At 32.0% G+C, this 17,861-nt stretch overlaps 1 protein-coding gene across 1 annotated transcript in view; it reads right to left on the reverse strand.

Annotated features, from left to right (window-relative positions):
- The window catches only part of LOC129801938 (uncharacterized), a 108,293-nt gene extending 90,934 nt beyond the window's left edge, over positions 1 to 17,359 (reverse strand). The window contains exon 1 of the mRNA XM_055847426.1: positions 16,949 to 17,359. The gene's annotated coding sequence lies outside the window, so the exon portion shown is untranslated. The remainder of the gene's footprint in view (positions 1 to 16,948) is intronic.
- Positions 17,360 to 17,861: the final 502 nt, after the last annotated feature.

Here is a 17,861-nt window from a genome sequence, read left to right on the forward strand (position 1 = left end):
TTTGATGAACATTATTGGCGTTTGGAAGATAATTAAATTCTGCAAAAGTTGCTTCATAAAGTCACAAAGTCTATCGTTTGACTAATAAATTTTATATTAATTATGCGCATCCTAGAAAATTGCCATTGATCTTCATTCGACAGTATTGAAATGAATTGAATGAAATTCATGATTGAAAGACTATTCAAAAAAAAAAAACACATTGAAAAATCAATAAAAATGCTAACAAAGCTTTACGGAATGTACGAACTCGTGACTTGTATTTTCGTATTATTTATTTTGGTTCGGATTAGTAAAGTTGATTAGCTATCGAACTCGTGAGAAAAGCGTCGTGCTCACTGCATTTCGCAAACCGTGAATTGAATAACGAAATTAAATTTAAAAAATAAAACAATTAATATTTCTTAACTGTATAGAATTCAATCAGAATTCTTATGGACTCAAAACCTTTAAAATAAATTCAAATTTATGCAAATCGGTTGAAAAATACATTTTCTAGTATTTTTTAACTTGTGCCCTTGGAAAGCCGTTAATAGAATTGATTCAAGGTCATTTCGTCCATCCAAAGAGTCAATCTGAAATATACCTATAATTAAACTTTGTACGAGTTTAAATCTAAACCGTTACGGGAAATGCAGGAAAAAATGCAACACAATCCACTCAAATGTTAAATGAAATTAATATCTAATTATTATTATTTTTGCAATTTTAATATCTACAAACCACATAAGGCTCCCATTTAAACCAACCACAAAATAAACTCGGTAATGAACTTTTGTGGGAAAAAAGTTAATCATCAGCCGACTCTTCGGAAATTCCATGAAAATTAAAAATTCGTTCATATTGCAATAAACACAGGAAATCACATAAAAACGAGTATACACAAATAAATATTTTTCTCGTCAAAAAAGGACAAAAGAAAAGCAAATAGGAAAATCAATGGGGAGTTTCTGTGAATGATAATAACACAATTATTGTTGAAGCGTGTCAATGAAAGTTTCCCTGTTTCTGCCTCTGAATCGTGTAAAACGGGATGGGCAGGGTTAAGTATGTAGGATAAATTTAATAATGCTCCACATATAGTGATAAATTTGATATAAAGGTTGATTCCACTCATGGTTCAATAAATCTCGATGTACAAAATGAGATTATTTAATCTAAGATCATTTCTCATTTTTTGCCTTCACGTTTTCGCCTGGACCATTTGTTTGCTTTATTGCCCAAAGCAATTTTTCCCCATTGAATGTCTTTCGGGCTCCCCCCAAAAGTCCACCAACATAGTCTATTTCATTCATCACAACCATCAAAAAGCAATGTTCTTTTCTTTGCACAATTCACCCAACTCGTACTCTCCTTTCTTTGCCATGAACCAAACATTTCATGACCATTGAAAGCTCTTGAGCGAGCTTTTATTTTAACAGTGAAGCAGTCTCTAAACATTTTTTCTCATGAAAGACCATTCAATCACCAATTAAAAAGTCCTCTCGAGAAGCGAATGATCAAATTATGCATAAAAGAAGATGTAAAAAAACAGAAAATACCAGGGGTAAACCGTTTCACCTTAGTTAAACTGTGATTATTTTAGTGGAAACACGATTTTCTCAAATCACAAAAACGATTCTCGATAAATTTTCAATTTATACGCACTCTTTGATACGCATTGATGGTCTAAGTACATTTAAAATTGAAATGTAATTAGGGGGACGTGGGGCTACTTTGAGCTCTGGGCTACATTGTTATATACGATTTTTTTTGCATATTTCTAAAGGAAACTTGGTTTTCACATGATGTAATTCAGGGGCCTCTCGACATTCATTTTTCCATACATTTTTGCATAGAGGCACTGAAGACTAATAGCAAGTATTTTCCTAAGTAGAATTAACTTATCAGTCTGATAAATTTCGAAATTGTGCAATAAAATCTATCAAAAATAGATATTTCATAATGTTCGCCGCAATAATACAAGAACTACAAGCTAATGTGTTAGAATCGCGGTGCAATATCTGCAAAATTTTTACAAAAAAAAATAATAAAAATGAAAAATAGCTTCACTTTTTATTAGGCTTGATAGGACCCTGATGTAATTTGTATAAACAAAACAATTGTGGGTCTGAATAAAATAATTGTGATAACCTGCCTCATTTAGAAATATGCGAAAAATCATATAACAATGTAGCCCACAGCTCAAAGTAGCCCCACCTCCTCCTATAGTCTTAAAACAGTTTAAACAATATCTTCCAAGTGGGCTACATTCATGTAGGGGAGACTGGGGCAACACTTGTCAAAACGCATATTTAATTCCTTCACGAGCTCTAAAAAAAACTTAAACGTTTTATAATGAGCATATTCTTATAGGAAATTTACTGATCTACAACATTGCAAAAGACTATTTTCCTCTACCTCGAAAGAAATGTGATTTTCGAATCATTTTCTAAAAGTTGATTTTGTGGAGATCTTCAAAATTGCTGGGGCAAATTTTGTCAGTCTTCGGATAATTTGTGACGTTTTACTCTCGCAAACGTTAAAAATATCGATTAGACATATTTTTATAGGAAATTTATTCCTCTACAACTTTGTCGAAGATAATTTTTCTCTATTTTAACGAGAAATGTGCTTAAATTGAGATAATCAATATTGATATTTTCTGTAAGCCAAACATTCCAAAAATAGGGCTCAAAATTTCATTATTTTTTATTTTACATATTCCTTCCTCGAATCTCTTGAAACTTTGTAAGTTTAAGAAGTCAGTTTCTTTTATTTTAGAAAATAGTGAACATTAAAATTTTCGTTTTGGCAAATTTGCCCCAGTCTCCCCTACGATTTTTTTACATATTTCTAAAAGGAACTGGACTTTAGCGTAATGTAATTTAACTCTATAAAGCAATTGTGGACCTAAAATAAATTATGACAAGTCCTAGGTTTCTTAAGAAAAAAGTGATAAAAAAACATAAAAATTTTTTAGTTTTGTTATCAGTTTTTGCATTAATACATTACATATTGTAAATTATTTCAGGTCAATCCCAGATTTTCATGTATTCCACAATACTGACACAATTTTTTCTGGGAAAATTCATTTTTATGTCCATGGTCGACAAAAACTTTTCTGTGAATTAAAGTACAATTAATTTACAATTGCCTCAATCAATTGAGGGACACATCTAGCTCTTTTCTATTTTTGAGTGTTTTATCATTAATTTTTGTCAACCACATTTATTTAAATGTATTTAATTTAATTTCCGTGGGTCAAGTCCGGCTTTCATCAAGAAATACATCAAAATCTAAAACTTAATTTAATAAGAATTTGAAAAATAGAATTTGAACGCAACAAAGGGAACGTGGCCTGCATTTGAATGAGTTAGACTTTGAATATTTCAATTTCTTTCTCATTTATCAAATTAAAATTTGTATTGTATTAATCGAAATTTTCAGAAAATATTTAATAGTAGCGGTATGTTTATAAAATAAAATTTTTACCATAAGAGATAAAAGAAAAAATTGAAATATTCAAAGCGACCACTTTAACTTACTAGGGGGAGATGGGACACTTTGAGCTGTGGGGCTACATTGTTATACGATATTTTTTCGCATACTTTTAATGGAACCCGGGTTTCAACATGATTTAATTAGGATACACAAAATAATTATGCATCTAAATAAAATAATTGTAAGCACCAGCTTCATTTAGAAATACACGGAAAAGTCGTGTAATAATCTAACCCCACAGCTCAAAGTTGCCTCTCCTCGCCCTATAGTGACAATTATTGTGAATATGAGATGATACCAAGTCTATCCGAAATTTACATTATCACTGACATACATTGTGCCAAAAAGAATTAATAATATAATCTTTCTGGATATTGCGAATATTAGCCAATTCATCCTCATTAAAAAAGCTTTTAATCCGTTAATTGAATTTAAGCACTAACCATCATATGGCGTTATCTTAGCCTATTTTCAATATAAATTAAACTTGTAGTGGAATCTTTAAAATTTATATGACAATAAAAATTAATTCGCCAAAACGTTAATTGCATAGCTTTCACTGCATTGCAAATATATCGTGTATGTGTCACAAAAATAGCATTTGCATAACTCAAGCACATCGTTTGGTTGAGGAAACCTACTGCGAACACGTCTCACCGAAAATCATCCGTAAAAATTGATTTAAACTCTTCAGAAATGACTATTTAAACACTGAGGACTGAAAGACCAAAAACAATTTAGAACGCCGATCTACAAGCGCTATGGCTGAAATTGGACAAAACTATCAGTAAGCATCACAACCGACAACAATTAATCAATTTGAGCCATGCATTTCTAGAAAACGGGTAGAATGTGACAGTATTCGGAAAAATTTTTATCACATTTCCTAATAATAAAACGTGTATTCAATTACCTGAAAAAATCTTTCTACTTTTTTTTACTTATTTAAATAAAGTGTAACTTTTTCTCTGTCGTACTTGGAATTTCTTATCATTTTTTGGCTTTATTGAACTATTCACAAAGTTCAAAAAAATCCATAGAAATTACTTATTTAAAAAAAATCGACTGCAAATTTGTCTCTTTCAAAACGGAGTTATGACCAATAAAATCTGGCCATTTATAGAATTAGTAATAAGACTTTTACTTCGGCCAAGCATATCCTAAAATAAGAACAATAGAGAGAAATGTTTAAAGAATATTCAATTCGATTTGTCGTGAAGGTGTCCTCAAAAATCGTATGCCTATATCTTAAACCGTTTGACCGCTAAGTTTAAAACCTTTAAAACATATAAACCAAAAACTAAACAAAACACGATTTAATTTTCTCTCGATTTGTTAGATATTCAAAATATTCGCAATTATTTTACTCTTGAAGACTAAGATGTAGTAAAACATTCTGAGCATTTTTTTTCTCAAGGTAGCATAAGATTCAGTTTGTTCTAAATAATTATCTCATGCACATTTTTATCAAGTAAATCAAATTTTTAAATTCTCTCTCTAAGTATACATAAAAGACTCAAAATGCCACGAGAAGCAAATGGAATTGGTCTCATTCAATTTCAAATAGGGGGAGGTGGGGCTACATTGAGCTGTGGGGCTACATTGTTATGCGATTTTTTCGCATATTTCTAAATGAAACTGGGTTTTAACATGACGTAAATTGGATAGACAAAATAATTGTGCATCTAAATAAAATAATTGCAAGGACCAGTTTCATTTAGAAATATGCGAAAAAGTCGTATAACAATCTAGCCCCACAGCTCAATGTAGCCCCACCTCCCCCTAACCTATGGGTCTCTCTGTGCAGCTCATACAACAAAAATGTGAATAAGAACTGAATCGGAATGATTGACAAATCCACAGTTTTGCAGAATCTATTATTTTGATAAAATTCCATCCTGTAACTTGACAAGAAGAATTTTTCATCATCAACAGAAAAATTCCAAAACTTTTCCATTCTAACCAAAAAAAGAATTGAGATTTATTTTGTCTCATTGTCCACCCTTGTGGCCAATGTTCTTTCTGGTGAGAGATGAAATAAAATTCCCATAGTACTTTGTTTTTATTTTTCTGTCTGTTGTTCTTTGTCCTTCTCATCTGTCGCCAGAGTCATTGGTTGAGGCCCGGTGAGTGGCAAAAGTGGATCTCTGGATTGAAATTGACGAATAAAAAATATACGACCCAGAAATTTATTTGATGGATTCACGCACCACCAATGTAACATATATTCTAGCACACGTATTTGAGTGTTTTTTTCCCTCTCTACAAAAATAGAGAAGAGTCGAATGGAGCTTCTGGAGAGGCAGAGTGGAAGATTGACAGCAATCCATTTGGCCCAAAATTGCTACAGAGTACAATAAAAATGGTAAAAAATTGTTGTTTTTTTTTCAACTGGAAAAAAATTTGCATTACAACACTCATTCAGGTCCCACCCACACTTGTTTTAACACCCCTCACATCCATACTTGCTCCTCCCCCTTCCCCATATCATCTGGAGCATGAGCGAGTATCTCATAAAATTTACGTGCCATATCTATTTTGTCCCCAAACCTCACAACCAGAGAAAAATATGACACCTCAATGACGAATTCCTATTATTTTCAGCCACGCATTTCACCGGGACCCACAATAAAAAATAAGTGAGATCCTCAGTGGGTTTATCTCTATATGAGTGACAAAAAAAAACAACGGTTGATATGTGTTAGATTTACACGTGTATTTTGTTCTTCCTGCCCTCAAACAGTTTTTTTTTTATTTTTATTTTTAGAAAGGTGAAAAGGTCAGAATAAAATCAAATAAATACGTACATTGCATTAACGCGATGCTGCTATATTTGATTTTTTTGTATTACTCGAACTCGAAAACGAGCAATTTTTACAGATGTAGGTTCGCAGGAAGACCTAATCTGCATCTTAGGAACTCGTGTCAGGACCTATTGGCATCGTATTTTCTTCCATTTGGGATACGAAATTTGAACACCTAACCTCAGTAAAACATAGATTAATGAAAAAAATTCATATTACTTGCATTGTATTAAATAAGTCCCGGGCGAACAGGTGTTCCTTCAACCCTAAACCATCAAATTTTTGCAAAACTTTTCTATTATAAAGTTTCACGATCCCATAGTAAGAAGATCACGCTGTTCGCCAGTTCTGCCATATATCTGTTACCGACCTGGTCACTTAATGGTTCAAGTGGTAGAGTACTAGGACTATGATGCAAGCGTCCCGAGTTAGAATCCCACTTAGGTCACCAGAAAACTTTCTGACATTAAAAATATTTGAATTGAACCAGTGAGATCGACTGTACTTGATTTCACAAGACATAGGACTGACAATCCCAACTGTCCATAGGACTGCCAACAAGAAAAACAATTGATGTCCCGAAAATCTCGATTGCGAGAAGACCTAGTTCCTCTATGGAACATTATACCACCAATATTATTTCTGTTACCGATCTACCCAAGTAGCAATTTTTTCTTAAAATAGTCTTGTAGAATTCCCTAAGAAAGGCACTATAGAACCAAAAATCTATTTATTTACTTATAACGCTCTTGCTTCCATCACTGAGATTACTATGAGTAAAGTGGCGCACTCTTAAGGATCTTAAGAGCTGCTATGGGAATTTCAACAGTAAATTTTCACTTTAAGTCTTTTAAAAGTGCACTAAAAGACTTGTCTAATACTTGGTTCTATAAGGCAGCTATTTTGCTTCTTGGGTAGTTCTGTTACCGATCCAAACAGTGCTATCGGTTTCTAGTTTTTTGCCCTTTCGTTAGCGTTTTCTGTCATTTGCCCTCAATCCTTGGCTACTAAATCTTTCAGAGTCAATACAAAGTTCTGTAGAATATTGAAATTTTCGGAGGAGCTCCTTAAAAAGTCGATTTTTATATTCACCCTATGCCTCCCAATTGAATGATTAAAGTGTGAAATTATTTAAGAAAACTTGAAAGAGCGTTTAACGATTTTGAATTTTTTTATTCGAATTTGATCTCCCTGTTTTAACTGTACAGGGCAATACTTCGTTCATACACGATAGTGGCATTGAGTTGTCATTCTTAATGGGTCCTTACCCCTCCGGTAAACTTTTAGATCAGAAAAATTTCACTAAATCAAAATTCAGATCTTTCGTTCACAAAGGTTTTGCATGTCTAATTAACTTTTTGGCTTCTAGTTAATTTGAATCGACCTTGTAGTGATGTTCAAAAGCAATATCTGGGAAAAGATTGGATACTTGATAAGGGAAATGAATTTTGATTTCATAAAATTTTCCTGATCTAAAATGCGTACCAAAGCTATTATGTCTTTAAGGACGAGAAGGTTAAAAATTGGAGTTAAAGATTTTTTTTTTTATTTTTAGCGTATAATATAAATTCAGATGGACGTAGAAAATTTTTTTAGACCACCGGTGGATCAATCGTTCTGAAAGGGTTAAGAACAAAATTGAAACAGATGTAGGAAGCATTTTTCAACGGATTGAAGTAAACTTGGATTCATTGCAAGGGTTTTCCAACTCCTAACAAGCTTGAATTGATTTAAAACCGTAATAAAGACTTAACAACCCGATACTGATACGTTTATGAACCGATAATAACTATTTATTATTTAAAACCCAATTGCATTATTTCCACTCAGTTTTGGGGAAGAATAACACAGTGCAGTGGAGTAAATTTAGTAAAAATCGGATAATACGAAATGTTGAAATTTAATAATATTCCAAAAGCTTGACAAAACAAATTAAATAATCTTCAAAATAATTCAAAAATTGTACAATTATTATTATAAATGCTATACTATTATTAAAATCAGAATTCCTAACTTGGTTTGTACGACATTCCGTGGTATCCGAATGTTTAGCTTACACATTGTTGAGTTTTGACCGTTCCGCAATATCTATTATAAAAATTATTCTAAAATCAATTTTAATTCCATCGAGATTGAGATTTCAAAGATTACATAAATGTTACTTTATACATTATTGTTGTAGTATAATATCATGAAATGAATTCAGAATTGCGCTAAGACCAACCCTCTAACTATATCATAATTTAATCCCACAAATCCATTCACCCATAAAAAGACTAAAAAGCCACAATTAGAAGATACGGATGCTACGATACTATCATTAGATTTTCATTCTGTGGTAGTAAAATTGAATTAGAAGATGGTTATGAGATTAGAGCGTAATGGTCAAGCGGTAGAATAATTTTGAAGTCCTCTCTGACCCTTAATTTCTTTAGTACACCCACAAATTTACGTGTCATCACCTTTTGAATTGGTTTTTAGACGGGGCGACTCTTATGACAGCAAAATTTCGTATGAAACCAGGAGAAAAGATAAAAATTAGGAAAGGTTTACTTTTTATGGCTTTGTACTCCAGCATTTGTCATATAAATATTCTTAATTCTCAGGGAAGTTCATAATATAATAATTAACATTATAGGAGATATGCGTACCTTGTATCATCCATATAAGCTTCTTTATTATAACAAACTTGGAAACTTCCTCGGGATTCATTACATTTGAGCTAAAATAGTTTTGTTATTAATTATTGTGATATGCCGTGTAGTAATATATAACACCACAAACTTTAGGGCTTTTAGTGCTTATTAAGCTGCGGTTTTTCCAGCTTAAAACTCGATATAATTAGTTTTTGCAACCAAAAAGTGTGGATATGAAAAGTGTATATCATAATGCAAAATTCGACGAAATTCGATAAGCGCCAGGTGAACATTGTCCTGATTTCGGATTGAAAATTTCCCATGAGTTTGGTATAATTAAATTAAGTTAATTTTCTGCCAGCAGAATCACACTATGCGGATAATTTTGCGATTGGAATTAATATATGTGTAAAAAGAGCCCAGAGAGGAAAAATCCCCCTGTCTCTGCACTGAATCCCGATTTATAATATATCATAACTATGAGGCATTTCTGAACTAAATTCTATTTAATATTTGCCACTCGTTGTCTCTCCTTTATTTTAAAATACCGTGCCCAAATTCTATTTCTGCTTCTGCATCTCAATTCTAAATGTTTCTATCCCTTCTGAAATTTATCACACAATTCTGTCGCCGTGGATGCAGATTTGATATGAGAAGGTGCATACACACTGTCAAGAGTTGATTTTTGACCTTTTAGCCCCATACCCGGTACCCTCACTCCTTAGGCCTCGAGCTCCCAAAATCATTCGACCGAGATACCAACTGAAAACCAGATCTCATTTGAATAATCGAACATTTCTCTATCTATCTAATCCAAAATCTTTGATGGCTTTCTTCCAATGTAGAGCATCTTTTTTTTTTTGAAGAATATTTGTAGCCTGAGAAAAGTGAAAATCTCCTCAAAAGAAATCTATTTTTGCTAACCACCCACATCTCAGGAATTTTCTCTTTTGACTCAATTTCTCAATGGCTCAAAGAATCTCCGAAAAAAAACTTTTCACAAACAACGATTTTTTCTATAATATGCATATGAATGGACCAAACAGAAAAATATGGAAAAAAACATCAGAACATTTCTTTTCCAAAACTTCATAAACTCAAAATAAATTTTACCAAAATGTATGTGCAATGTGCAAAAACCCGAAATTGATAAATTACATTTAATCTACTCTCTCTCTCTTGACTTTGAAAAATAAAAGAAAAGAAATTCTCTTAAAATATCTTGTCTATAAAATAAACTGTTTCACAAAATTTTTGTCTTAAAATAAGACGGGTAATATAATTAAATTAAAAATAATACACGTTTAAGATCTGTGAGAAAATTTATAATTAAGTTCACAAACTAAAATTAGAACAATTCATTCATACATAATTCTTATCTCACTGTGCTAACAATAGACATAATTAAACCGGTATAAAACTTAAAGTTTATTTTGAAAATTTTTGATGTTTCAAAAAAACTGCATCGGTTTATACGGGTTAAAACAATGTATTTTCTTTTTGTCTGTATTCATGTTTCAAGGTTAATTTACAAAGAGAAAGTGATAGCGATAGTATTTGTGGTCTTTAATATTCACAAGAGATCCTTTTTTTCCTGTTGGTATATTTCGAAAATGATCACTACGACTTTCTTCACTTTTTGAATATGTTTACAAGATAATCTAGACAAATGTTTCACCTCTACTCGATAATAACCCCTGTTAATTCGCCCTGTTCCCCCTACTAGTACAAGGTCAAAGGCTAGTAAATATGATAAAAAAGCATTCGATAAGTAACAAAATTAAATTTAGTCAGTAAAATATTAAATTATGAATAGTAAGTAAGAAACCAGAATTTTTACATAAAACTAGGCTAAATTTATGTAATAAATCAAAAATAGTTACAGGCATAATTTGAAAAAACATACATATGAAAATTTTACTGCCCTACACTAAGTAAAGTAATGATAAAACTTGATTTTCAAAATTCAAGAATAGTAGGGTAAAGTGATACAAGTTGGACATATTGTCACAAGTTGGACAATTCGCCAGTACAAGTTGGACATGACTTTTTTCTTGATAAATACAGTATAAAATTTGTTTTTAAGCACAGGGAACTAAATTATAAAACTAAAGCATTAAAAATATACAAATAAAAATGAAGTACCAAATTTATCAAGAAAAAATCCATGTCCAAATTTACCATTTTACCCTAATGACTCTTTTCAATATTCATAAATTTACTAATAAAAAATTATTGTTTTTCGACAATGAAATACTAAAAAAAATAGTATCGTCTAATCTGTCAACTTACATTTAATTTTAATATTTAATTATGTTTTTAATGAAACGTTATACATATAGATATGATCTTAATAGATCAATAAAATTTTTAAGTAAAAGTAAAAATTCAAGATTCCCCAGCAAAACTATTCAAGCCATTGTGAGGAGACCTCGACCTCAGAGCAGACCAACGACAAGGTGGCTAAATCAAATTCAGGATCTTGTCTTGCAGCGCCTTGAGATCGAACCCGAACATCTTTCTGAAATGGCTGAGGATCGACAGGCGTGGGCTGTTAATCTTGATATCATGGACCCCCAACCACAATAAGGATAAGCGATTGAAAATGATGATGATGATGAGTAAAAAATTGATTTTTGGTGAAGTTTTTTTTTTTGAATTTGGATTTACGAGTATTTTCATTTCATTCTTGATCTTTCTCATCCCCCATGCGTCCACCGCCGTCTCAGAATTGATTCCAACCTCCAGGTTCAAAAGGAAGAAAGGTCCTTTCTCTTTCTGTATGTTTCGATTTTGCAATGTATTTTACATTTCATTGGATCTAAGCTGGTCAAAAAGAGAGAGCAAGATTGCTAAGCTAATCTAATCAGTTGTAAGGTACTTTTATTTTAACCTACTTTCTAAACTTCTCATAAGCTCTAACTCTAACGTGACTGAAAAATTTCTAGAGTGCAAGAATAAATAATTTAAATTATAAATTAAAAATTTTAAAATTTAATTTTTTATAATGAGAGTAATCATTTAAACTTTAATTTTGAGTTTTGAATTTTTGAAATTATCGCTATTTGTTTATTTTAAAAAAGAATTTCAGTGATTTTCCTTATTTATTAGGCTGAAAAATCTTTTAAAATATCCGGACATCTATTACAAACGAAAAGACTTCCAATTATGTCTTTTGAGAAATTCTTTCAAAAACACAACAGCTCAGGACATTCAAAATAAAAAAGAGCATGAAAACATAGCATGATAACTTCTTCCTTTCAACAGTAGCGAATGTGGATTCTAGAATTGTTACAATAACTGCATTTTTAGAACCTAATAAAAATATTTAACAATAGTCATCTTCTTTTAGAAACGTTACAATAAGGTCTAACAATCCGTAATAAGTCAGCAGGAATTTAATATAACATAACATGTACTAGATTTAGCGATACTATCGATTCGATATTATCGAAAAATTATTATTTCGCGCCAAGATAAAATCTTTGGTAAATTTTTGGAATATTATTGCTTAGATTGATAAGATTACAAAAAAAATTGTTAAAAACTTTACTATATCAGTTAACTTGAATCTTGAAATGTTTTTTTATTACAAGCAAAGTGAATATTTAAATATTGAATTAATACATTTTAACAGAAGAATAATATATTTTGGAAAGTCTTTGGGCCAAGTCCATTCAAATAAAGCTAGATAACGGCGTTTAAAGAATTATACATTTTTTCATTGCCATTCCGTGAACTTTCTATATAAACTATATTATTATTCTTCATCCGAAATAAATCTTTACGAACATGGTTAAATGCCTAGTTCAAGGAATAGGAAAAGTGCGAAAAATTCAATGTATGGGAAATCCGAGAGTTCCCCACCATCTTCTACTACTACCAACAAAAGTATAGAGTTTAAAGTTTAATTTTGTGGTACAATGTGATTCAAATTACGTTCATGTGAAAGACCTATTTACTTGAAGTGAGAGAGAAATTGGGCAATTAGAGAAACATTGAAAGTATAAGAGTGGAAAATGTAATGACCTACGGCAGTGGAAATGTGTGGAAATTCTGGTGAGCTCCACATGATTAAACATGGGAGAATTCTTTAGGCGCAAAATTATGTCACGCACCGTGAATCATGTTAAACAACTCCGAGGTGAAGAGCACCACGTAATATCCTCACACTACCCTTACATAATTTTGAATATGAAATAATAAAAGAGAAAAAAGCTCAAATGGGTGTGAAAATTCTGAAGAGTTGTAATTCTTCATGAGGTTCTCGCAGTGGATTTTTAGCCATTCATCTAGCTATAAATTATATACGTTGGCACACGCATTTTTCTCAAACTCCGTGGAAAAGAAAACCACATGAGTTCGTGAATAAGAGGGCAAAATATAAAAAAAACGTGGCACAAGAAACATATCTTATTTTTAACACCCAGAAGAAAAGTTTTTTGCTGTTTTTTATCATCATGTCGTGTGTGTGAAATTTAACAATTTGGTGAAAGATCTTTTTTCTTTGGTCCACTGAATTATTGACTGTGTATGCTACGCCAGAGATTGCGACCCAAAATAATTCCTCCTACCGGAGGTATTTTATTGGAAAACATATGATTGTGGTTGTGATTTTCGGACAGCAATATAAACTTACGATAAGCTTGTTTTAGCTTACGGAATATGTGATTATTTCATTGAATATTTTACACATATAGGCTTCCGTAGACTGATAATTTTTGCATAAAACCGACAAATTTTGAAACCCCTAAATTAGTCATTGTTTGATAGTGTCAAAATTAATTAGATTCTAGATCCATTAGCGTGACCTGATAACTTCACAACTAACCTTCCGGAGTACACGACATAAAGCTTTCGAATTAATCTCTAAAACTCTTAAAACTCAGTGGTTCTGTTAGGAGTTTGAAATTGGAGTTTTGAAATTGGGATTTTGCTCCTATGTTTAAGTGGAACTGAACAAAATCATAATGTAATTAGTTTCTCAATCTGTTTGTGCATATAAGTTATATCACGATAAGGCTCAATTTTATTTAAAAATAGGTTAAAAAATCCGAATTTCAAAGGTGCCCCACTTCCCCCTACATTGGAAACAATTTAACAATTTAGCTTAAAACTTATATAACTGAATTATATTTTTTTAACCCATTCATTCAATGTAGTAGAAATACTTGAGATAGAATGTTTATATTTTGCAATTGGTTTCTTACAGAATAATAGATAATTTTTCTGAAGAGAAGGAATTTTTATCTATTATGGAAGCACGGGGAGCCGCTGTTAAACATACGCCTTAACGGACTCTGAACTTAAATTCTTTGCATTAATTTATTACAAACTCAATTGATTTAGATAGAGTAACTATCCAAGAACACAAATTGACAATCAGAATATAAATCAGGAAAGAGGATGAAGGTCAATTTTAACAAATTCGACGGGATGTCAAATTTTCCGTCCACCATTTTGAGCAAAAATTTTGCATGTCCTTCCGCGAAGCAATAAAACAATAACAAAATGTATTTTCATCTCTGACGGACTATTTTTCCCAAGTAACTGAATGTCTAAAATCCCTAAAAATCCATTACCGACAGCAATTCGGATAACAATGGCCCAGGAATAAATCATCTAAAATCACTCAATTTGCGTATGATGTGTAATATCATGGTAGGGAATGGGTTAAATGAGTTTATTCATAATCAGGGAGACTGAAACCATCTACTCAAATAATATGAATTCGATCGAAAAACTCTTATTGGTTTACAGAATCACAAAAGCAACGTAATGTGTAAATTAATCACAGAAAATTTCATCGAATGACTACAAAAGTTGTAACTTTCCCTCAATATAAAACCTCAAACAATTGTACAAGATTGAATGACAAGTTTATGAACGCTGAAATTTTCACTCCCAGTCGGAATCGGAAACGGTGGAAATCAATTTTCAATTGGAAAAATAAACTGTAAAAAATTATTCTTTATATTTCTATTTTGAAATTTTATTACCATTGTGAATGAAATTTACAACAAACATATTTGTTTGATAGCGGTCAAAGATGATAATTCGAAACTAATTTGATAAAAAACATTAATAAAAGCATTAAGTTATTTTTGCAAGCTTGATAAATAAATTGAACGAATAAAGACACTTAAAAGAGCTTCGATATCCGAAAATTTTTTTCAAAGCACTTTTGCAAAAGATGTGCGAAACTCGGTTATAAAATCCAAGAATGAGACGTTTGTACTTAAAGGTTCGTCTACATAAAGCTTCACGTAAATTCATGCTCGTATTTTGAATAATCAACATAGAGGAAATTGCAGTACCTTTCAACAACTTACTTTTTCTATGTTTCCATTTTTTAATGTTCTTAATGAAGAACCTACAAGCAAGTCAGTGATAACAAGGTACTGATTTTTATACATTATTTTGTATCTTAAATAATGACACAAGTATCTAAAATCTCTTAAATAATGACACACACATTAATCTCACTGCAAAAAAGAAATCACGAGTGAGGTTCAAGCGTCTGAAATTTTGTGAAAAGTTTATTCACCTTATGTATTCAACTGATTGAATACATAAAAATAAATAGAACATTTCCCGTAAATTAATTTATTGTCCCAAATTTTATATTTTTGATGTCATGCATCCCTGGAAATGTACCAACCTCAGTTGAATTTCGTAAAGGTTATGATATAAAAATTTGGTAAATATAAAGTTGATATATTTTAATATATTTATCAGAAGGCTAAAAACCGCACTTTCCAAAAGATAAAAGGAATTCGAAGATCAATTTCGAAAACCAAAGACAATTTATTTCTCATTTTGTCCGCGTGGTGGCTAAAGTGTTTCTTGCTCAAATGTTGAAGTGTCTCGTGTGTCAACAAGTTGCCGGTTGTATCAACTGTTGTTGTATCTGTATTTATAAACATGTAAAAGAAAATACAAACATCGCCTCTTGCATGAAATTCTGATTCAAAAGAAATGAAGATACGGCAATCGTCGTGTTACGTCGTTAATTTTCCGTCGTATAACGGAAAATTAAAGCAACGAGGCTAGTTATAAACCTATTCCATTCATTATTCAAGCCCTTCACAATCATTAAGTAACTCTTCTGACAGATTCGTAATTTAATAAATTTTTATAACCTTGTGAAAATTTAATAAATCAATATTCGAAATTCTGTTTCAAATTTTCGAACATAAATGACTTTTTGTACAATTAAATTATTTTTATTTTAGCCGGAACACTATTGGAAAAATAATTTCTAGCTTGTCAATACATCAGATATTTTATGCATAATCTGAGAATAAAAAATCATTCGATAAAGCTTAACCGGTCCATTCGCAACTTCTTAATGTCACAATAGCTGTGATCAAGAAATAACCACATTTGAAAATGACAAGATTATGTTTTCAGTGACTTAACTCCACAAATATTTAAGAATTTTTCTGTTTTAGATTTTAATCTTAGAACGAATGTAATTTGCAATAACCTTTACCATAGATCATTTTTTAAACTGTAATTCTCTTCCTTGACTATTCTCATATCCGTAGGATTAAATTTCAGCAGAGTGGAAATTCGAAGAATCTCATTAGCACTAGCTCAATTACATAATAAAATTCAGTTTCTCATTTTTCTGGAGATTAAAGAATTATCACCAAAAATACAACGCACAAGATTTTCCTCTTAATTACGGAGTTATCGAAGATTTCTCACCCGTGATGGAAATTTTAATCCAATATAAAAAAAGCTCAGAAAAGCTCAACATTTTTTCTTTCTAAGGAGATTCTTAAGAAATTTTCCGAAGATTTTCTCTTGAATTGTGGTGGTAAATGTTCCACCCTCTTTAGCTTTAGTACCCATATCAATCAATCATTCTTGTCACCTTTTAGGAGATCACAGAATTTTCGCACTCTAACAATTTTTGTGTAGTCCATGAAGAGATGTCCTCTCTAGAATAGGTCCAACGGCGTGTGTACTGTGTATTGGTGAGGTGGATGAAGAAAAAAGTAACCAGTAGACACTTACCAGAAAGCAAAAGAGGCTGACACCCTTCAATGGTGATGGACACTGGGATGGCGTGACAAGATGAAAATCCCACTTTGGTAAATTCCTTATGCGAAATACTTCACAGAAACGCCAAAAATTTGTGTCCTCAACTACACTGAGAGAGTATCTCACCGTAACGCAAAAGAAAGAACTGTTGTTCGAGATAATTAAAAACGATAAAGAATTTAATGCAGAAAGCACTCGAAAACTGGCTCGCGGCACTAAGAGGAAAAACTATTGGGTGATAGAAATTTTCACGAAGCGACCACTGTGTGAGTGGGGCTCCTCCATCGTCACGATGTGTTGCCGCCCGCGAGAAAAACGCTATCGCGTCCTCTCGACTAGATCTTCCAATGTGAAAAACCCCAAACGGAGTGATCTCAGATTTTCTTTTTAATGCCCAACACCATGGTGTGAGTTGTGCCTCGCCTGTTTATCGCCATCATGGTATTTTCGTAGCAATATTATTAATAAATATGCCCTGGTGAGCAAAGTTTTCCCGAACATACTCAGAGCTCCAAAGATCCACCACAGACACATTATAGTGCCAAAGGTGCGTGGGAGAACTGTTTTGATTCAGCTAAAAATACCAACCATTTCTCCGCTATCCACTCTCTTGCTCCACTTCGCACATCACTCACATAACTCTATTTTCCTGCTCATCCGTCGCCCAAAGAAAAAAAAAACAGCACCATCAGCAGGACAGAGATCCTGAAAATTTTTACACTCTCTGTTACTCTTAAAAAAAAGAAATGACATGGCAAAGCATCCCAGCTTTGTGCAATGCTCGAACTTGTAACTAAAATACTACCACAAAAGTATAAAGTGCTTTAGAAGTCCAATGCAATAAGGTTTACAACCGATTTAAATCGAGTTTCAAATCATCCTGAAT

The sequence above is a fragment of the Phlebotomus papatasi genome, chromosome 2, assembly GCF_024763615.1.
Source record: "Phlebotomus papatasi isolate M1 chromosome 2, Ppap_2.1, whole genome shotgun sequence".
Classification (NCBI taxonomy): Eukaryota; Metazoa; Arthropoda; class Insecta; order Diptera; family Psychodidae; genus Phlebotomus; species Phlebotomus papatasi.